At 51.4% G+C, this 22,461-nt stretch overlaps 1 long non-coding RNA gene across 1 annotated transcript in view; it reads left to right on the forward strand.

Annotated features, from left to right (window-relative positions):
• The window catches only part of LOC141727830 (uncharacterized), a 305,593-nt gene that overhangs the window by 135,932 nt on the left and 147,200 nt on the right, over positions 1-22,461 (forward strand). The gene's annotated exons all lie outside the window — the stretch shown is intronic.

Consider the following 22,461-nt stretch of genomic DNA (forward strand, 5'->3'; position numbering starts at 1 on the left):
TGCCTCTGACCACAGGGCCCTTTGCACCCCCCAGAAATGCCTGGGATGTCTCCATGGAGCCCCTGTCTGTGCCTGTGACATTCCAGCTCTTGAACAGCGTGGAGACTCTTGGAACGTCCCCATGGAACCTCTCTGAGGACCTCTGACAAATCTGACCCTTAGCAGGCAACCATCACCAGGATCCTGTTGCTATGGTCAGTTTCCATGACAACCATCACCAGCCCCCTGTTGCTATGGTCAGTCCCTTGGCAGCTCCATGGAGACCCTGTGCCAGGGGTGGTTGCCATGGACACCAGCTCAGGCCTGCAGCCAGAGCCCGTTGCCATGGCAACCATTGGCAGCCCCCATCCCCAGGCTCATGGGATCCCAGAACCACAGAATTGGCTGAGCTGGGATGGACCCATCAGGATCCTCCAGTCCAACTGCTGGCCCTGCACAGGACACCCCAACAATGCCAGCCTGGGCCTGGCAGCGCTGTCCAAACGCTGCTGCAGCTCAGAGAGCCCTGGAGCTGGGACCCTTCCCTGGGGAGCCTGGGCAGGGCCCCAGCAGCCTCTGGAAAAAAACCTTTCCCTGACATCCAACCTGAGCCTGCCCTGACTCAGCTGCAGCCGTTCCCTCCACTCCTGTCCCTGGATATCCATGCCGAAGGAGAGGAGGATGCACCAGAAGAAAAGGGCAGCTGGGCTTCATCCTTCCAGAGGGAAGAGTGGGGGCAGAAATCTCTCGCCCTGCCTCTAGATGCTCCCACAGAGATATGAGGGCTGATCCCAGAGCCCTAAAGGGTCACAGTCAGCACTGCCATCAGGGAACGCTCACCTGGTATTGAGGGGCAGCGTGGGAGCACCTGGATCTTGGAGCACCCAGCTGCCCCCCATGTTTGGAGGTGCCTGAGGAGGGCTGGGACGATGCCAGGGACATCCTGCAGTGACATCCCCCCTGTCCTGCCCTGGGTGAGCTCAGTCCCAAACCTGACCCTGATCCTGGTCTCAATCTCACTCCATGTTGAGACACACTCCCAGTTCTGTATTTAACCTCATCCCAGTCCCAGACTTGTCTAGCTCCAGACCCAATCCCAACCCCAGCCCTAAAGCCAATCCCATGTCTAGCCTTAACCCCAATCCCAACTCTAATCTAAATCTCTGCCCCAAGTCCAAGCCCAGCCCCAATTGCAGCCCCTTCCTAAATCCTCAGCCCGAAACCAAATCCCAGGTTCAGCCCTTCTGGGGGCTTGGGGGTGTCTCTGTCCCTCTGACCCCGATGATGTTTGGGTGGGGTCACAGCAGGGCTGAGAGGGACAGAGACCCCCCCGGCCTCCCCAGGTGTAAGAAGGTCAGAGAGCCCCCCCAGCCCCGAGCACCCTCAGCGGTGAGAGGGACACAGAGCCCCTGGTCCCCAGCCCTGCACAGGCATTGCCTGGGGCCAGAGGGATGGAGACCCCCCGAGCATCCCCAAGAGTGAGGGGACAGAGACCCCTGAGCATCCCCTGGGCTGAGAGGGACAGAGACTGCCCCGAGCACCCCCTGGCACAGGGGTGAGAGGGAGGGAGGGAGACCCTCCAGGCATTCCCTGGGGTGAGAATGATGGAGACCCCCTGGGGAATGGCCTGGTGTGACAGGAAGAGGAACACCCACTGGAGAATGGCCTGGGTTGACAGGGACAGGGACAACCCCCCCAGACCCCTCCCATGCATCCCCCAGGGCAAGAGGCACAGAGCATCCCCTGGACACTTGTCCCAGGACAACACTGGACAAAATAAACTTGGTAGATATCAAAGTTGACTCTGCAAAATACTTTGATGAATATTTGATTTTCCCACGAGTCATTTGTGATGGAAATGCAAACAAATCCCAGACTTTAATAAACTGACAATCAAAACTATTTTGCGGTAATTCCAAGTTCCATTGGTCCTGCACAGATCCAGCTCAGCTACAGGCACAGTCTGATAAAAGAAAAGTGGAAATTTGGCCCAAAACAGATTATGAAAGGGGAAGGCTCTGTGTAGCTGTCACAAAAGTGACAGGGACAAAGAGAAAAATTATTCTTAGATTTGGCAAAGCCCCCCAGTCTGTGTAAGAGAGTGACTGGCACAGAGACCTCCCCTAGAGCAGAGCAAGTGTGACATTGTCCCCTGTGTGGCCTTCCTGGAGTGGGAGTTTTACACCTGAGCCAGTTTGGGTAAGGGGGGTGGTGTTCACCCCCCTGAGCATGGATTACCCCACTGTTTCAGGTTGCAATGCAAGATGTAACCAAATGCATGTTTTCAATCCCCATCTTCATCAACTGCTGTAAACAGGTGGGGCAATGTTCTTTATCTCTTCCATGACTCACCCCTGATAATGCCCTCCAGGGGAGATATCTTCTGTGAATGGGCCATTGATTGTCACTGCAGGACTGATAAAATTCCATCATCCCATTGTGATATGCTCTGCCCAGGGGGAGGATCCAAGCATTCCTACCTGGATATATTCTGAGGCTTTTAACACCAGGAGCACCTTGTCTGCTAGATAGTAATTCTGGTTTAGACCATCTCCCGGTTTGCCTTCTAACCAGTACAAAATTTAGTGTACTCATCCCTTGTTTTCCTCCCAAAACAGGATTACCCATCCCCAAATCTTTACCAGATGGAAGAGGAAGCTGCGAGGAAGATGAGGATGCTCCAGGACACCCAGGCAGGTGAGGACGAAGTCAGTGCCCCTTTCCCCCTCTGTCCTGCTCCATCTCCTAGCCTAGCATTGCCCCTGGCTGCAGCACAACCCTGCTGCCAACGCCGTCCTGCCAGGGATGCACTGGGTGGATCTCCTTCCCCTTCCCTCTGGCACGGAGGCAAATTCCATCCTCTCCTTGTCCTTCCTCCTCGAGAAAAGCAGCTGAGCATGGAGACCAGGGAGGATAAATCCCCATGGCAGAACCTGGTAAAAGAGGCTGTTTTGAGCGGCTACTTAGCACAGGAATGTGATGTGGAGGAAAAGCCCCAGAGATCTCACAGGAAGAGGGGCTCTAAACCCAGCCCAGGGGGCTCTGAAGAGGAAAGACCCACCTTGAGCCAGGAAGGTGGACAGAGCTTCAGCCAGAGCTCAGAGCTGGTGGTCCATGAGCAGCTTCATGATGGGGAGAAGCCCCACAAGTGCTTGGAGTGTGGGAAGAGCTTCAGGCAGAGCAATACCCTGATCCGCCACCAGTGCATCCACACTAGGGAGAGGCCCTATGAGTGCCCTGAGTATCAGAAGAGGTTTCAGACCAGCTCCCACCTCCTCTGCCACCAGCGGAATCACACAGAGGAGAGGCCCTTCCGCTGCCATGAGTGCGGGAAGGGCTTCAAGAAAGAAATCCACCCTTATCACCCATCGGCACATCCATACTGGGGAGAGGCCCTACGAGTGCCCCACATCATGAGAAGAGCTTCTCCATGAGCTTGGACTTGACCAGACACCAATGGAGTCACCAGTAAGGGAAGTTCTGTGAGTGCCCCAATTGCAGGAAGAGCTTCATGCCCAGCTCCAGCTTCTTTCCCCATTGGAAGTCACACGTTGGGAAGAGCCCTGGTGATCCATGTTCCCTGTGATCCATGCTGGGAAGACAGCTGTCCCTTTTCCTGCCCCTGCCAATGACATGATGTGGCAGTGAAAACATGAGGGTCTTCCCATGGCCCTGTCATTGCATTCACTCCCACCTCAGGTCATTGCCAGGGGCTGGAAAGGGGCACTCTCTCTCTCCCCAGAGGAGAAGGGTGTCCTTTCCAGGCAGGGGGAAATATGTGGCCAGGAAGAGCCTGCTGTTGATGTTGTAGTTTTCCCTGTAAATAACTTTTCTTATCTCTTCTGTTATCAATACTGTTTCTGTTCCATTTTTTCCTTATCTCGTTGCACTTCCCAATAAATTGTTCCTATCCCAGCCCAGGATCTTTGCCTTTTGTGCTTTCCATGGGAGGCAGGAGGGCAGCGAGGGCAGCGAGGTTTTAGCGGGAGCAGGAAATTGGGGAATCCTATTCCTGAACCCCGGCCCATGGAAACCGAGTATCTCAGCTGGTCCCAGCCCTGGTGGCCATGGCAACAGCCTTGGGAGTGGGTCCCTGGCTGGGGCTGTGGGAACCTCTTCCTCTGGTGCCCAGGGACAGGAGTGGAGGGAAGGGCTGCAGCTGAGTTGGGGCAGAATCAGGTTGGATGTCAGGAAAAGGTTTTTGCCCAGAGGCTGCTGGGGCCCTGCCCAGGCTCCCCAGGGAAGGGTCCCAGCTCCAGGGCTCTCTGAGCTGCAGCAGCGTTTGGACAGCGCTGTGTGGTGGTTTGACCAGGAAGAAGTGAGAATTCTGGGAATCTGTGGTCAAACCAATGAAGGTTTTGGGTTTGAGACTGGCACCTGGTGTAGCCAGTGGGGTTTGGACACACTTCCGAGAATACACAGGGGTTAAAAAGCAGGGCACTGCTCTTGGCACTCTCTCTTGGGACGTCGCTTCGAAGAGGTCAGATCACCCTCCCCTGTCCAGCCTTGCTGCTGGGCGGGGGAGGGGCAGCTATGCGGTAGGCCCGGGGCCTGGACAGAGATGAGGGTGAGAAAACTCTCAAGGATAGAAGGGTGGGGGAGCTCTAAGAGACATTGGGCAGCCATTCCCCCCTTCAGGAGGGAGAGAGAGGAGAGCCGGCGTCTGAATGTGATAGCAGCCAGCCTGAGAGGAAAAAGGGGGGAGAAGAGTGCAGCCTGGCCGGCGGAGCAGCAGCACTTGTGGGAGTACCAGCATTCCCGAGACAGACAGAGACTGAAAACTTTTAACTCTTTCTTTCATGATTGAGGCTTTGCAAAAATGCTAATCTTCCTCGAAACTGAATAAGAAGGGAGATAAGAGATGAGATGAGACAAGAACTTGGCCCGAAGAACGTGGAGATGATTGAATGAGGAGAGATGATTTGGAGTGGCCTTTTAGCTGGACTTTTCTTGTGGCCATAGACTCAGTTGTTCTTGTGACACAGACTGCATTTAGGAGGAAGCAGTGGCTCAAAACCAGGAGAGTTCTTCGTGAGAACCCCCCGGCTCCAGGGGGTTAGAAAAATATGGGGGGGACAGATGTCCCAAAGCAGAGACTGTGCCTTTTTAGAGTGAGACAAAGCATCCTTGAAAGACAACCCTAAAAACAGCTCTGGCCATGCGTCAGTAGTGAGAGCACTGAACATGGAAAGAAGATGTCACAAGCGGCAAAAAGACTTTTTCCGGGCGGTGCCGAAGTGACAAAGAAGCACACGAGGTTTCAGTGTGTTTCCAAGAGAAGCCTATAGAACAAAAAAGACTCCTTTCCTCTTCATGAACTGCAGTTTGAGTATACTAAAATGTGGGGCCAAGGCTGGGCAGTTGATGATTTGGGAGAATGTATCAGATTGGGAAAGTCAGGTAGTGGAGAGGGGAGAAAGTAGTTTTTGTAAGGTTTTCAATTTTTTTTCTTTTCCTTATAGTCTTTCCCTATTTTCCTGTAGTTTAAGTAATAAAGTGTTCTTTATGTTTAAGTTGGAGCCTGTTTTGCTTATTCCTGGTCACATCTCACAGCAGACACCAGAGTGAGACATTTTCATGAAGGGCACTAGCTCTGTGCCAGGCTCAAACCATGACATTTTTTGGTTCCCTGACCGGGAATCGAATTAGGAGAGAATGATGAGATAAAGCTGTGAGATGAGACCAAGAAGAATAAGAAAAAGCATGTACTAAGTTAAGGTAGATAGATAGTGAATCTAGGGTATTGTTGTGTAGAAGTGTTTTGTAATTTTGTTGATAATTTTAGAAAGTGTATTCTCGGAGGTGAAAGGTGGAATGTGGTGGTTTGACCAGGAAGAAGTGAGAATTCTGGGAAGGTGTGGTCAAACCAATGAAGGTTTTGGGTTTGAGACTGGCACCTGGTGTAGCCAGTGGGGTTTGGACACACCTCCGAGAATACACAGGGGTTAAAAAGCAGGGCACTGCCCTTGGCACTCTCTCTTGGGATGTCGCTTCGAAGAGGTCAGATCACCCTCCCCTGTCCAGCCTTGCTGCTGGGCGGGGGAGGGGCAGCCATGCGGTAGGCCCGGGGCCTGGACAGAGATGAGGGTGAGAAAACTCTCAAGGATAGAAGGGTGGGGGAGCCCCAAGAGACATCGGGCAGCCATTCCCCCCTTCAGGAGGGAGAGAGAGGAGAGCCGGCGTCTGAATGTGATAGCAGCCAGCCTGAGAGGAAAAAGGGGGGAGAAGAGTGCAGCCTGGCCGGCGGAGCAGCAGCACCTGTGGGAGTACCAGCATTCCCGAGACAGACAGAGACTGAAAACTTTTAACCCTTTCTTTCATGGTTGAGGCCTTGCAAAAATGCTAATCCTCCTCGAAACTGAATAAGAAGGGAGATAAGAGATGAGATGAGACAAGAACCTGGCCCGAAGAACGTGGAGATGATTGAATGAGGAGAGATGATTTGGAGTGGCCTTTTAGCTGGACTTTTCTTGTGGCCATAGACTCAGTTGTTCCTGTGACACAGACTGCATTTAGGAGGAAGCAGTGGCTCAAAACCAGGAGAGTTCTTCGTGAGAACCCCCCGGCCCCAGGGGGTTAGAAAAATATGGGGGGGACAGATGTCCCAAAGCAGAGACTATGCCTTTTTAGAGTGAGACAAAGCATCCTTGAAAGACAACCCTAAAAACAGCTCTGGCCATGCGTCAGTAGTGAGAGCACTGAACATGGAAAGAAGATGTCACAAGCGGCAAAAAGACTTTTTCCGGGCGGTGCCGAAGTGACAAAGAAGCACACGAGGTTTCAGTGTGTTTCCAAGAGAAGCCTATAGAACAAAAAAGACTCCTTTCCTCTTCATGAACTGCAGTTTGAGTATACTAAAATGTGGGGCCAAGGCTGGGCAGTTGATGATTTGGGAGAATGTATCAGATTGGGAAAGTCAGGTAGTGGAGAGGGGAGAAAGTAGTTTTTGTAAGGTTTTCAATTTTTTTTCTTTTCCTTATAGTCTTTCCCTATTTTCCTGTAGTTTAAGTAATAAAGTGTTCTTTATGTTTAAGTTGGAGCCTGTTTTGCTTATTCCTGGTCACATCTCACAGCAGACACCAGAGTGAGACATTTTCATGAGGGGCACTAGCTCTGTGCCAGGCTCAAACCATGACACGCTGCCAGGCCCAGGCTGGCATTGTTGGGGTGTCCTGTGCAGGGCCAGCAGTTGGACTGGAGGATCCTGATGGGTCCATCCCAGCTCAGCCAATTCTGTGGTTCTGGGATCCCATGAGCCTGGGGATGGGGGCTGCCAATGGTTGCCATTGCAACGGGCTCTGGCTGCAGGCCTGAACTGGTGTCCATGGCAACCACCCCTGGCATGGGGTATCCATGGAGCTGCCATGGAAACTGACCATAGCAACAGGGGGCTGGTGATGGTTTCCTGCTAAGGATCAGATTTGCCACAGGCCCTCAGAGGGGTTCCATGGGGACTTTGCAAGAGTCTCCAGGCTGTTCCAGAGCTGGAATGTCACAGGCACAGACAGGGGCTCCATGGAGACCTCCCAGGGCTTTCTGGGGATGGTGAAGAGCCCTGTGGTCAGAGGCAGTCGTAGCCATTCCATGGTGACATCCCAGGGCACCTTGGGCTGCAAAGGCACCGATCTGTCACAGGCACTCATGGGGGCTCCACGGTGACATCCCAGGAGTACCCAGGCTACCAAAGAACTGGGATGTCCCAGGCATTCACAGGGGTTCCTGTCATGGTCAGATACATTTATATAAATACGTATTCTCTATTATGGTAATGATTAGACAAAATTCCCTTAATCAGAAATATTTATGCCAGGATGTAAGACATGTAAAATATATTATACATGGCACTAGGAAATTATTTCAAAGACACTGTATTAAGCAAAACCTGTAATTAAGCAGAGATTGATGTCACTCCTGCAGACCAATGACCATGGGCAAATCCCTTTGGCTCAGCCTGAAGCAGTGACCTTGAGGGTGTCCCCACCGCTGGGAGGAATTCCCACACCCCTCAAGAAGGGAAATGTCAAGAAGTGCTGCCATTAATATTTGGGACGGGGATTTTCTAGTCTGAGGTGCTGCCCTGTCAGTCAGATGTGCCCAGGCTGGGCCAGCTCAGTCGCTCAGCAGAAGCTCTTAGTGGTGTCACTTGGTTGTTCCTTTCTCTGGGGATTTTTCCAGCTCTGCCACAGCTTCAGCTCCCTCTGAGGATGCTGAGCTTTGGGATGGAGGAGTCAGGCTGGTTTCAGCATTATTCACCCCAAAAGCAGTGTGACACTCCTCCTTCATTTCCCACTGGGGGCTTTGCAAACAGGGCCTTGCTGGAGTTGTTGGAGGCCATTGCAGGCAGAGCCTCCTGCTCCAGCAGGAACTGCCTTTCCTGTGCCATGAGCAGGGCAGGTCCCACTGGAAGAAAAGCCCCAGGCCAGCCCCAGCACAGGGAAGGCCTCGGGCACAAGGGCAGAGTGCCGTGCTGGGAGCTGTGCCAGCGAGAGCCTGAGGCACCAAAGGCACCTTGGCAGCAGCAGCTGCTTGCAGGCCATGGCCAGAAGCCTCCCTTGGCAGCTCAGCCTGGTGGCCACCACTGCAGAGCTGCTGCCTCAGGGCTCATTCCTGGCTGGGCTCTGAAAAGCCACTTCTGCTCCAGGAGCCTGACTGGGAAGCCATTGGCCCCAGAACCTTGGGGACAAGATATTAATGACAAAACTCTTCATGGCAGCAGAGACAAGGCAGGGGCAGAGGAAAGGGCAGAGCCAAGCCCAGGGGACAGGGCTGCCATGGTGATGGTTGTGAGGCCACTGCCCCTGCAGCAGCCTGGCTGCCCTCAGCAGACATTCTGGCCAGAAGCGTTGTGAGGGCACCCAGCACATCAGAGAACCCACACTACAGAAACTCCATCCTTGGGGATGAGAGGGTTTCACTGGGTCAGGTTGCAGAAAGCTCCTGACCTTGGACAATTCCTGGAATGGGGAATCCACTTATATGGAAATACAGTTGCAGTTTTGTGCCACCCTCATGCTTGAAAAATATTTCCTCTGCTAACAAATGCTAATTTGCCCTCATTCCTTTTAAAGATATTGACCCTTTTATCACTGCAAGATGTGGGAGAAAATAACTGAGATCACTTTTTTCCCATTTTCACAGACCTTGGAGAGGAACTAAAAATCTCCCAGGATGGGGTTTGGAGGCCTCATCACATAAGCAGTAGGGAGAGGGTGAGCACTCTGTGGTCAGTAGTGTGGAGACTGAGGACAGAACAGGAGTAGCCTGGGAAGGATTGAAGGGTGCTTTCAGAGAGGCTGGAGCTTTTCTTCATTGTGTAAAACAGCGAGAGAAAGGAATGAGGGCACCAAGGGCAGCTGGAGAGGCCCAGATAAAGCACGACGAGAGCGAAATTTCTCTCCCAAGTCAGGGCTGTGGTGCAGCATGTCCCCAGCAAGAGCCTGGAGCAGCCCCAGGCTTTGTGTGGGCAGGCAGAGGCAGGCAGGAGGCAGAGCTGACAGCAAAGGAAGGGCCCAGCCAGGTGGGGCAGCCGGGGGATGCCGAAAGCCTGCAGGGACAGACACGCAGGGCAGGGACATCGTGGGACAGCCTGGGCTGCACAGGGCACAGGGATGGGCAGCAGCTGCAAGACAGCCCTGCCAGAGCCAACCTGGGCAGCACTTTGGCCATGGCTGCTGGGCCTGGGCCTGAGGCAGGAGCAAGAGACAAGTGACCCTTGCAGGGCTGGGGCCTCATTGCCTCCTTGTCCCTGCTCAGCAGCCTGGCAGGGGCCGCCCCATGCTCCTGCCCTTGCCATTGCACATCCCCACATGCCAGTGCCCATCCCGGGAAGATCCCTGAGCAAGGAGGGAGGGACAGGATCTGCCTGGCCAGGGGCTGGGGCTCAGGCCTTGGCCCTTGGCATTCCTGAAACACATCCAGCATTGCTCAGCACCAGAGACACCTTTGCCTTGTTTGTCCCCAGCTGTCATCACTGCCTCCAATATTCTGCTCTAACTGGAACCTGGGGACACTTTCTCAGTCGTGTTCCTCAGTGGGAACCATTAAAACTTCAAGAAGTTTCAGAGTTTCGATTTAATTTTGAGTTCTTGAGAAGTTTTTGAGCACTCTCTCAGGGACTGAGTTTGATGTAAACAACACCAAATCCCCAAGAGGCTCATTAAAGTCCTTGTGCTGTGTCTGTGCTGCTGAGCATTAAAGGAACAGCTCTTCCCAGGGCCAGCTCCTCTCTCAGTCCAGCAGGGCTGAGGGCTCTGCCTGCAGGCACTGAGGGGACAGGAGCCAGGCAGAGACAGGCTGAAGGCAATCGGATTGGGAAGACATTGAGCTGAGAATTCACTTGGGGAAAGATCTTCACAGCCCTGTGCATGGTGAGTGTGTGGGTGCAGGGCAATGTCCCCTGTGCTCCTGGAGGGATCTCCTGAAGCCAGCACACCCCACAGCCTGGGGGATGTGTCAGCAGGACTCTCCCAGTTTCTCTGTGGCACAGGAGCAGCAGGAGGAGGATGTGCTGCAGAGCGGGGCTGCCCTGTGCACCGTCAGAGGGACAGGGCAGGACGGCTCCTGCTGCCAGGGACGGCTGCAAGGGCTGAAGCTGGGGCTGCAGCCAGGGCTGCCCAGGGCTGTTCTGCAGAGCAGCTCCTGCAGCCCTCAGGGCTCTTGGCCAGCCCAGGGCATGTGCCACCTGCCAGGGGCAGCTCTCAGCCTGCCTGGCAGCTCCCCATGGACGCTGCAGGGGAGAAGTTGGAGGTGGAAGGAGCCACCCCCATCATGGCAGATTCCTCCTGCTCTGGAGATGGTGCTACATGGTCAGGGCTGCTCTCAGCTTTCTCCTAAAGGGAAGGGAAAGGGGCTGTCAGCTTTGGCTGTGTCACTGACACTCCTGCACTGTCACCCTGGGCATCAGCAGATGGGCCTCACATCTCCCTCAGAAAATGCCTCCTCAGCCTCCTCTCCCTACACACAGCAGCAGCAGCTCCTTGGCTTGCAGCATCTCTGTTTGTCTGGGCTTCCCTTAAGGCCCTGCTGCCAGGGAGATGCCCCTGGGCAGTGCCCTGTGCTGGGAGGAGTCTGCAGGGCAGAGCTGAGCCCCCAGGGCTGGGCTGGGCTCGGGCAGCACTGCCAGGGACAAGGCTTGGATAGAGAGAAACAGCTCCCAGTAGGCACAACTCCAGGCAGCAGAGAGCTAGACCAACCCTTGGCATCCCTTCATGTCCAGCTGCATCGGGAAAGACAGAAGGGTTTGGAGAAAATTATTTTTAAATTGCAATGTTCAAAAAGTCCAGTTTACTTTTCAAGAAATTTTTAACTGCAGGCAACCTTAAATAGACAAGTTGTAATATTCAAAGCACTCCTGTTTTGGGACTAGCACATACTGCACTGGGGCACAGGGAGCCCTGTTTTCCTTTGGTGTCCCCACTGTTCAGGCTGAGAGTAGTGCTAAAGATGAAGCAGGAAATCAGTAGCACAAACGCAAAATCAAAAAAACTTTAGCAAAATTCCCTCACAAGAAGAGTAGTGATTTGTAGAGATTCCAAATAAAATACATAGAATTGACTCAAAGCAATTGGTCACACTTTGTCAATGTTGTCTTTTAACAGCTCAAAATGTCCAGAATGAAGAAATGTCCAACAGCAGCTCCATCAGGCACTTCCTCCTGCTGGCATTGGCAGACACGCAGCAGCTGCAGCTCCTGCACTTCTGCCTCTTGCTGGGCATCTCCCTGGCTGCCCTCCTGGGCAACGGCCTCATCATCAGCGCCGTAGCCTGCGGCCACCACCTGCACACACCCATGTTCTTCTTCCTGCTCAACCTGGCCCTCACTGACCTGGGCTCCATCTGCACCACTGTCCCCAAAGCCATGCACAATTCCCTCTGGGACACCAAGAACATCTCCTACACAGGATGTGCTGCACAGGTTTTCTTCTTCCTTTTTTTTATGTCAGCAGAGTTTTCTCTCCTGACCGTCATGTGTTACGACCGCTATGTGTCCATCTGCAAACCCCTGCACTACGGGACCCTCCTGGGCAGCAGAGCTTGTGCCCACATGGCAGCAGCTGCCTGGGCTAGTGCCTTTCTCAATGCTCTCGTGCATACAGCCAATACATTTTCCCTGCCCCTGTGCCATGGAAATGTCCTGGGCCAGTTTTTCTGTGAAATCCCCCAGATCCTCAATCTCTCCTGCTCCAAATCCTACCTCAGGGAACTTGGGCTTCTTGTATTTTCTGTCTGTCTAGTATTTAGCTGTTTTTTGTTCATTGTTTTCTCCTATGTGCAGATCTTCAGGGCCGTTTTGAGGATCCCCTCTGAGCAGGGACGGCACAAAGCCTTTTCCACCTGCCTCCCTCACCTGGCTGTGGTCTCCCTGTTTCTCAGCACTGGAACATTTGCTCATCTGAAGCCCCCCTCCATGTCCTCCCCATCCCTGGATCTGGCCCTGTCAGTTCTGTACTCGGTGGTGCCTCTGGCCCTGAACCCCCTCATCTACAGCCTGAGGAACCAGGAGCTCAAGGCTGCAGTGTGGACACTGATGAGTGGACCATTTAGGAAACATTAAACTGGTTGCCAATATCTGCATATGTTTTGAAATAAAAGTAATGTTTGATACTTCTTGTTGGACTGGTTTTTTTTTTCTTCTGTTTTCATTTTTTAATATTCTCCCTAAACCAAGGCCATTTTGTCTGCAATTTCTTATTTTGCTTCTCCAAAATTCACTTTGGCCTCAGACTGTGTCAATGAGGAGCTGGTCTCTTGGTGGCTTTAAAGGAGATAAAGGATCTCCCAGTGGAGTTTTCATGGGAGATCCCTTTATGTTGCCTTCTCTGGAGCTGCCGCAGCAATGTCTGTGTGCAGAGCTGGGGGCAGATCAGTGCTGGCACAGCAGCTGTGCCCAGCAGCAGCAGCACTTGGTGTTGCCAGTGCTGCTGCCGTGGCCCTGCCCCGCTGCCCTGGTGGCCCTGGTGTTGCTGCAGGGCCTGAGTGCTCTCGGGGCCAGGCACAGCCCTGGGGGTGGCAGTGCCGGGGCTGCAGCAGGGACAGGCCATGGGCACTGCTGGGGCAGTGCTGATGCCTCAGGCCAGGGCCTGGGGGCTCAAGGCTCCTTGCCCAGGCTCTCTCAAGAACACACCCAGGCCAATGCTCAGCACAGAAAAGCCCCATGAGCAGCCCCAGGCTGGCCATGGGCAGGCTGGGGGCAAACAGCATGGCTGGGGCTCTGCAAGGGCCCTGGGGCAGATTGGAAGGAGCAGCAGAGCAGGGGCTGATCCATCCCCAGTGCGCTGGACAGCCCAGGGCAGCGTCCCAGAGCATCCTCATGGAGCTGCCAACAACATCCCCCCTCTGCAGCCCTGGCCTCTCCCCCAGCTCACACAGGTGCCCCATCCTTGCAGGCACAGACACGGCAGCACTGGCTCAGCAGCCCCTGTTTGCATTGCACACAGCAGGGGGAGCACCCCCATGCTGTTGGTGTGGGGACATGAACATGAGGGAGCACAAATGCCATCAGCCCCTGGGGCCAGCAAGGGCTGGGGGACACCAGGGAAACCACTCAGCTTTGTCCTGGCCCGTGCAGTCAGCCAGAACGTTTGTTCCCATCAGCTGGGAGTTTCCTGTCCCACTGGAGACGCTGTTGCTCAGAGCCAGGGCTGCCTGGCAGCCACCCCCAAAATACCTTGAGCATTTCCTTGGCTTCACCTTTGCTTTCTTTATTCTTCCTGCTTCAAATTTCTTCCTCTTGCCCATCCCTTTTCCTTCCCTGTGAACTGTCCATCCCTGTTTTCCCTTTCCTCTCTGGCCCCACTCCCCATTGCTCCACGTGCTGCACCTCTCTCAGCACCCCTCCCCTCCTCCTTGTCGGTGACAGGGGCACCACGCCAGTCTCGTCCTGTCACAGACATCTTTTCATTAAAATCCTTTCATTTGGATTTTTCCTGCTGAAGCTGAGAAGTTTCAGCAACAAAGTGTAAACAATGGTTTTTTTGCTGCTGCGGAATGCAATAGGTGGATCCGTGATTGGTCTCCTGTGGATGTATGGATTTACTGACCACTCACAGCAGAGCTGGGTCTCGCTCTCTGCCAAAACACAGATCTTTGCTATTCATTCTTTTCAATTCCATTCTTAGCTTAGCCTTGTGAGAAACCTTTTCCTTTCTATTTCTTTTTAGCTTAGGTATAATGTAGTATATCTATAAAAAAATAATAAATCAAGCCTTCTGATCATGGAGTCAACATTCTTGTCTCTCTCTCATCCTGAAAACCCTTTTGACCACTGTTCACATCATCCCAGTCCACACCGGATTTTCAGGCTGTGCCAGCACCTGTGCCCGCCAAGGCGTCCCCTGCCAGGGCTGTGGCACGACAGGGCGCTGAGGTATTTACCTTTAGCGCGACTGCTGACATGGCCAGCAGGAGGCCATTAGATTCCCGGGGCTGTGGCGCCTCCTTGTTGAATTTGTGGACACTTCCCTCGTGCCAGGTGACTATGTGTCTGAGGGACCCCGTGCGTTTCTGGTGGGAAGCCAAAACTAAGTCCGATGAGATGACTGAGCCTGCCTCCTCGCAGCATCTGCAGGGTTGCGGAGTGGGCTCCTCTGGCTCTGCCGGTGCTGCTGGGGGTGCAGGGGCAAGGGGTGTTGAGTTGACACCCAGTCAATCATCTACTCTTGTCCCTGTGGGGCCCAAGTACCGGGACACAGCAGGTGCGATGGCTTTGCCAGGGGGTTCCCAGGCTTTCCCTGTGCACAGGGGTTTTACTCATAACACCCATTAACTGCTTTTGTATAAGCTGGAGAGGGAAGCCCATGATGCGGTTGCTCAGCATGGTTTGGGGTCTGCTGAGGTTATGCTGACTCTCTGGAGGGTTGTTATGGACGTGCTGACGCCTCATGATCTCCGTCGTGTGGTGCGCTCTCTTTTTGACCCTGTGCAGTTTGATGTTTTTGAGACCAAGTGGGCTCGTTTGGCAGCTGACATAGTGATGCAGAATGCTGCACTGGGGCCACAGAACCCCAGGCATGTGGATGTGGCTGACATGCTGTTGGGCACTGGGCTTTATGAAAATACTCAGGGGCAGAGTGGATTCAATCCCCTTGTGCTTGACCAGTGCCACACACTGGGCATGGCAGTGATTGTTTAGACCCTGGAAATGGCTGCTCCGAGGTAGCCATTTGTGACCATTGTCCAGGGAGTTGATTTGATGAGTCTTTCATGGCATTTGCAGCAAGGCTGACTGGATCTGATTAGAGGCAGGTGCCTGATCCTGTGGCAAGGAGGATTGTGATTGCAAACCTTGCAAGGTTTGCAAAAAAACTTGTTAAAAAGTATTTACCTTAAATTATAACCTATGACTTAGCAATTTAAAAGAGGAATAACACTTAACAATATTTAACTTAGCTTATAACTTATATTAAACTTAAAAACTTAGCAAAAAAACAACTCTTAACATCATTTAACTTCACTTAGACCTTGTGACTTAACCTTACCTACACGTCTGACTGACTCAGCTATCCAAGGCACTCCAACCCCTCAGAGAGCAGCATTTCTGCCACATTTCCCCAGCACAGGCACTCCTGTGTGCACACAGACACAAAGAGTCAGTGCAAGGCACCTGTGAGAAATTCGCCTGAGGGCAGGAAATGCTCCCTGTGGATCCTTTGGCATCTCCCCAGCAAAGAGTAAAGGGTTGAGCCTGGAGGAGTGGGGGGATCAGCCCAGGCTCTGTCATTGTTGGGGGTCCCCGAGTGCAGCAAATGGGAGAGTTCCCGGCTGGGAGAGGCCCCACTCAGAAGGAGTTGCTGGCCCAGGAGAGCTCCAAGGGCTCCTTTTGGAGCGCTGTTTGCAGGGCCCCAAGAGAGGGGCTTCAGTTCCAGCAATGGCTCATCCTGGCTGCACTTGGCACCAACAGCTTTCTTTGGCAGGGTGAGAACAGGGATATTGTGCGACTGAGGGAACAAAAACACCTCCCAGGGCTGCTCCTGCAGAAACCAGGAGCCGGTTGGGTAGCAGCAGTGGCTGGAGCAGACAGTGTTTGTGATGAGCTGCAGAGGAGCTGAGCCCAGGGGCTGTTGGCCAAGGCCGAGCCCCAAGGAGCATTTCTCAGCTGGCAGGGTGGCCTGAGAAGGGGAGGGGGAATGGGCAGCACAGGGCCCATGGAACCAAGGGAGCATTGTGACACTGTGGGGCCTGTGAGACCAAGGGACGATAGTGACACTGTTGGGCCCTGTGAGACCAAGAGACCATTGTGACACTGTGGGGCCTCATGGAATCATGGAGAGCACTGTGACATTGCTGGGCCTCATGGAACCAAGAGGGCTGTACTGACACTGTGGGTCCATGGAATGTAGGGACCATTGTGACACTGAGAGGCCCCATAAAACCAACGGTCCATTGTGACACCATGGGGCCTCATGGAACTGTGGAGACCATTGTGACACTTTGGAATGTCATGGAACCAAGAGGCCATTGCGACACTGTGAGACCCCATGGATCCAAAGGTCCATTGTGACATTGCAAGGCCTCATGGAACCAAGGGCCATTGTGACACTGAGGGTACTCATGGAATCATGGAGACCATTGTGACACTATGAGGCCCCATGGAATAAGCAAAGCATTGTGACACTGCAGGGCCTTATGAAACCAGTGAGACCATTGTGACCCTGGGGGTCTCCAAAGAACCAAGAGGACCGTTGTGATACTGTGGGGCCTTGTGAAACCAGAGAGGCCTTTGTGACACAGCAGGGCTGTATGGAACCAAAGGTCCATTGTGACATTGCACGGCCTGATGTCATCAGTATTTCATTGTGACACTGGAGAACCAAAGGAGATCATTGTGACACTGCAGGGTTGCCTGGAACATCAGGGCCATGGTGACATTGTGGAACCCCATTGAACCAAGGGTTCATTGTGACCCTGCAGGCCTGCATGGAACCAAAGCTCCAGGGTGACACAGAGTGGCCTCCTATCATCAACGGTCCATTGTGATACTGTGGAGCCAAAGGAGACCATTGTGACACTGCAAACCCCCAGGGTCCAAAGGTCCATTGTGACTTTGCAGGGCTCATGGAACAGAGGAGTCACATGACATTGTGTGGCTTGTGGAAGCACAGAGATCATCGTGGCACTGCAAGGCCTCATCGAATCATTGGGACCATTGTGACACTGCAGGGCCTTCTGGAACCTTGGGGCCATTGCAACACTGTGGAATCCAATTGAAAGCAGGGTCTCTTGTGACACTGCTGGACCCCATGGAATCAAAGCACCATTATGACACTGCAGGGCCCCATGGATCCAAGGCACCATTGTGACAGAATGGGGCACCATAAAAACAAAAGAAGGCGGAACAGTGCTGGCTTTTCTTTCTTTCTCTGTTTTGTGTCGTCTTCTGTTTCTGTGCTCCTGCAGATTTTGATTAACATTAAATTGAACAGGCTTAGAGTTCGTGAATTTGAATGGACCAAGTCAATGTTTTGAGAAGTGTTTTCTGTTGATTGAATATCTGTCAGTTTAACATGAGAAGAATTTTAAAAAGTAATACAAAAATTTTTGTGTAACTGACAATCTGTTAAACCACTATGATACCAAACACGCCTCTGTGATACACGCATATTAAAGACAAAGAAACCCAGGAACCTCCTCTTTCTTTTCAAGTCAGCAAAGAAGCAGTGGGCCCTAGCCCTGGCCCCCTCAACCAAAGCAAAGCAAAGGAAAGCAAAGGAAAGCAAAGCAAAGCAAAGCAAAGCAAAGCAAAGCAAAGCAAAGCAAAGCAAACCAAACCAAACCAAACCAAACCAAGCAACCCTGCCGTGGGCTGAGCCACTTCTCCCCTCCCCAGGCTTCCCCCACCCCCCGCCCTTGGCCCCATTCTAACCAAACCAAACCCCAACAACTCCCAAACAGGAAAACAAAAGAGGCCACAAAACCCCAACCAGTACAAAACCAGCCACACCTATTAAAATCTTACCATCAGGCCCCCTCCCCCCAACACAGCTAAAACCAAAAATACTACAACTTACAACCCATAGAAAATAGCCCTACAACTAAAAACGTAAACACAAAAAACCTCCCCAAACCAACCATAAAACCAATCCTAACACAACCCAACCACAACTTCCACCACAAGTTACAGGCAGATCAGTAACCTTTTCAATTCTTCAATCCTCCCTTGAGTAAAAGGAAAACAAAATACAAGTATATAAAGAAACAATGTAAAACCACCAAAGTAAGTAAAGAAGCATTGAAATCCTAATTAAAAAAAAGAAAAAAAATCCCTAATCTTAAAATTAAATTGTCTTATAAACTATAGAGAAAGAACACTTTTTCTTTATAACACATAAAACTGCAGAAAAAAATCAAAATAATATCAAACAAAAACTTCCATACTTAAATAAAAAAATGTTAAAATAACTGTAATTTCATAAAAAGTTTAAACAGGGTAGAAAAAATAAGCCAGTATCCTCAAAAGAAGATCTCTATTCCCAGAGATAAAAATAATTTTGAACTTAATAATAAAAACTTTTACCTTTAAACAACTCATACTTAAAGCAATACCCCATAAGTCAACATGGCCCATCAACAAGCTGTAAGAAAGCTTGTAGCAATAAAAGTAACTTCATAATAACAAAGTTCCATAGACAACTGTTATTCATGAGAGAATTAAAAGCATCAAAAAATCCACTTTTTCCTCTTGTAAAAAAATCTCCACAATCTTAACAAGAAAACCTTCTCTCCCAAAGTGAACTAAAAACGACTATTCTAGAAATAGTACCCTAACTAGAAATTTTAAGTTTAGTTTCTTTCCATTGTCAGTAAAAAAATATCTTAAAGAAAAAAATGTTCCAAAGATTTTAATTCTTACTACTTTTTTCTTTTTAAATTTATATTTAAATAAAAATTTCTTTATACCCTCTTAAAATTTTAGGCCTACTGTACCTTTCTCGCAATCCTATCTCACAACAAAATTATTTCATAAATAATTAATTGACAACAAAACCCACCATACTCATCAATACATTACTTAAGAAATCCCAGAATTCGAAAAATCTTAAATTAACAAACCAAAACCACTACAAAGCTAAAATAAACCTTTTGCCAAAGTTTCTCTGATTTTCTAAAGTACCCAGTAAAGGCTGTTTTGTTCTTCTGTGCTCCTCAGACTCCCTTGTATTGGTATTTCTCCAGTGTGCCTAACTCAGACTACACAAACAATTGTAATTCCTTTTAAATGTCTCCTTGGGAGAGTTGTCTGGGGAATGGGAGTCAGGGTTGGTGTGTCCTGCTTGGCCCAGCCCAGGCAGGGCTTTCCCAGCCCCATTCCACACTCCATTTCCCAGCTGGAGCCGCTGGTGCCTCTGAGTTGTGCTGCCCCAGCCCCAGGGACGCTCTCCTTGTCTGCCCATTCCCCCACGGTCTCTGGGCAGGGATGGCCTCAGTGGGGGCTGCTGACATCCTCAGCAACTTGGAGGCTACTGCTGAATTTTCCTGCCCCAGAGGCTTGTTCAGCCTTCAGCTCTTCAGTGCAGGAATTCAGTGTCCGAGGGCTAATTAACATTCAGAACACCTTAACCAGGCAAGCTTCTGGGAGTAATTTGATTTTAATTTTCAAATCCTTTGTGTTTAAGTAGATCTCAGTAGTGTATTCAAAGTGAATACATGATATTTAAAAAGACAGCCAGAAAAGATTTTTTTTGTTCTGTTTCGTTTAGTTTTGTTTTCCTGTAAATTTATTGATATGTGCAATCTCCAATTGACAGTGAATCCAAGTACCTCCTCATGCAGTTTGACTGGGTATGAAAATCAAGGCCTTTCATGGCTGACAATCAATCAGACTCTGTCCCTACCCCCACCCCACCATTTTCCCCATCCATGGCTGGAACTCAGAGCAGACTTGTGCAAATCTGAGCTCCCTCCAGCCCACACTGAACCTAGCCAAAAGACCACAGTTGAACAGGATACTACGTAATAAAAATTACACAATTAAAATAACAATCACACAGCTACAAACTTTTCCTTGAGCTATGTACAATGTCCCAGCAGTGTCTGATGAGTCCACTATTCACAACTGATTTACATACTAAAATTAATTTTTGACAAACGTGGTTCTTTGATAGATATAAACACAATTAAGTTCTTGTATCAGGATTCTTGTCCTGGACTGAGGACAGAACAGTTCAAACAATTCCTGATTTCCAAATCTATCAGTGGTAGATGGAGAAGGGAGGTCAGGCTGCTCTTGGTGTTGAGGAAATTCTGAAAGCAGCCCGATTCATTTCATCTCCTCCTATTCTGGCTGATCTCCCCTCTTTCCCCTTCCACCCATTGGCTTTTGTCTCCCCCAGCCCCCTGTGAAGAGCCTGGCTCTGTGTTCTCCATCCTCTCCTTGCTGGCACTGCCAGGCTGGGATGAGGAGCCCCTCAGCCTTCCCTGCTCCAGGCTAGACCAGCCCAGCTCCCTCAGCCTCTGCTCACAGCCCAAGGGCTCCAGCCCCACCTTGGAGGCCCTTCCCAGACCCTGCTCCAGCTGCCAGACATTGTTCCTGCCCTGGGCAACCCAAAGCTGGCCACAGTGACTGGGTGTCACGATCCATCCTTGGTGTCCTGGTAATACAGCCCTGGCCCCTTGTCCCCATGTGAGGCTCTGGGGTGGATCCTGTGGAACATCCTTTGGTGGAGGCTGTGGCTCCAGGTGGGCCGGGGGCATCCCGCGGGACAGGGACCCTGCTGGGCACGAACAGCATTGGACTTGTTGGGAGAAACTGTGAGAGGGAGCTGGGGCAGAGTGACCAACCCAGTGACCTGACACAGCCCTGCCGGGATGTCACACAGCCCCTCTGTGCTGTCACAGCCCGCTCTGTGATGTCTCAGTTTGCCCTGTGATGTCATACCTCCAACCTGTGATGTCACAGCCTGCTCTGTGACATCACAGAGGCAGTCTGAGATGTCATAGCTGCTCTATGACCTCATATACCCCATTCTGTAATGTCATAGCCCACTCTGTGATCTTCTGTGAAATACCGAGGGGCAGCAACAAAACTTCTGCACTGAAATTAGGAAGGGCAGTCTTTGGCCTGTTTAGGATGCCGATTTGGGGAGTACCAAATCAGATCCTGATTTTTTGAAGGGAAACATCCCTTAAAAACAAAGGGGTCCAGGAAGGATGGGCACATTTCAAAAAAGGAATCTTAAGGGGGAAAGAGCAGCCTTTCCCAGTATGGCTAAAGATGATGTAGTGAGGAGAACGACTGGCCTGGCTGCCCATGGAGCTTTTGTGGGAATTCAGGCAAAAAAAGAGGGTGCATAAATTTTAGACAGAAGGCCAAGCAACTTAGGAAGTATTTAAGGATGTCATTTGGTCATGCAGAAAGAAAAGTTGAGAGGTGAAAGATCACTTAGAGATTAACGTGGCCACTTCTGCAAAAATAATAGAAAATGTTTCTATAAAACAAATTAATAGCAAAACATGGGATAAAGGAGAACCTCTCCTCTTTATTGGATGCAGTGGTAATAGAGTAACTAGAGATAAAGAAAAAGCAGAGATACTTAACACCTTTTTTGTCTCTATTTTCAATATTAGGACAGGTTGTCCTCAGCACAAGTGTTCTCCTGAGCTGGTAGATGGGCACAGGGAGCAGAACAGCCCACCCCTGTAATCCAGGAGGAAGAAGTTGCTGACCTGCTGAGCCTCTCAGATCCTCACAGGTGTATAGGATTGGATGGGATCCATCGTAGGGGCATGAGGGAGCTGGTGGATGAGCTCCCCAAGCTGCTCTCCATCATTCAACATCAGTGCTGGCTCAGCAGGGAGGGCCCAGAGGACTGGAGGTGCCACTGTGAGCCCATCCCCAAGAAGGGCTGGAAGGAGGATCGGGGGAACTCCAGGCCTGTCAGCCTGACCTGGGTGCCCAGCAAGGTTATGGAACAGATCACCTTGAGTGCCATCCCAGGGCACCCATGGGATGGCCCAGGGGTCAGAGCCAGCCAGCGTGGATTTCAATATCTGCACTGATGATCTGCATGAGGAGACTGAGTTCAGCATCAGCAAATTTGCAGATGGCACTAAGCTGGGTGTGAGTGTGGATCTGCTGGAGGGTAGGAGGGCTCTGCAGAGGGCCCTGGACAGGCCGGATCCAGGGCCCAAATCCAGCAAGGTGAGGTTGAACAAGTCCAAGTGCTGAGTCCTGCACTTTGGCCACAACAACCTCTGCAGTGTTACAGGCTGGGGACAGAGTGGCTGGAGAGCAGCCAGGCAGAAAGGGACCTGGGGCACTGTTGGACAGCAGGCTGGACATGAGCCAGCAGTGTGCCCAGGTGGGCAAGAAGGCCAATGGCTCCTGGCCTGGATCAGGAATGTTGCGGCCAGCAGGAGCAGAGCTGATGGACTCAGCACTGATCCGGCCCTGCTCTGCACTCAGACAGTGCTGCTGCAGCTCCAGAATAGGGAACACAAGGGGATCCCTGCAGAAGACTTTGCTGGGAGATCATTTAGCTCCTTTAA

Source organism: Zonotrichia albicollis, unplaced genomic scaffold (genome assembly GCF_047830755.1).
Source record: "Zonotrichia albicollis isolate bZonAlb1 unplaced genomic scaffold, bZonAlb1.hap1 Scaffold_254, whole genome shotgun sequence".
NCBI lineage: Eukaryota > Metazoa > Chordata > Aves > Passeriformes > Passerellidae > Zonotrichia > Zonotrichia albicollis.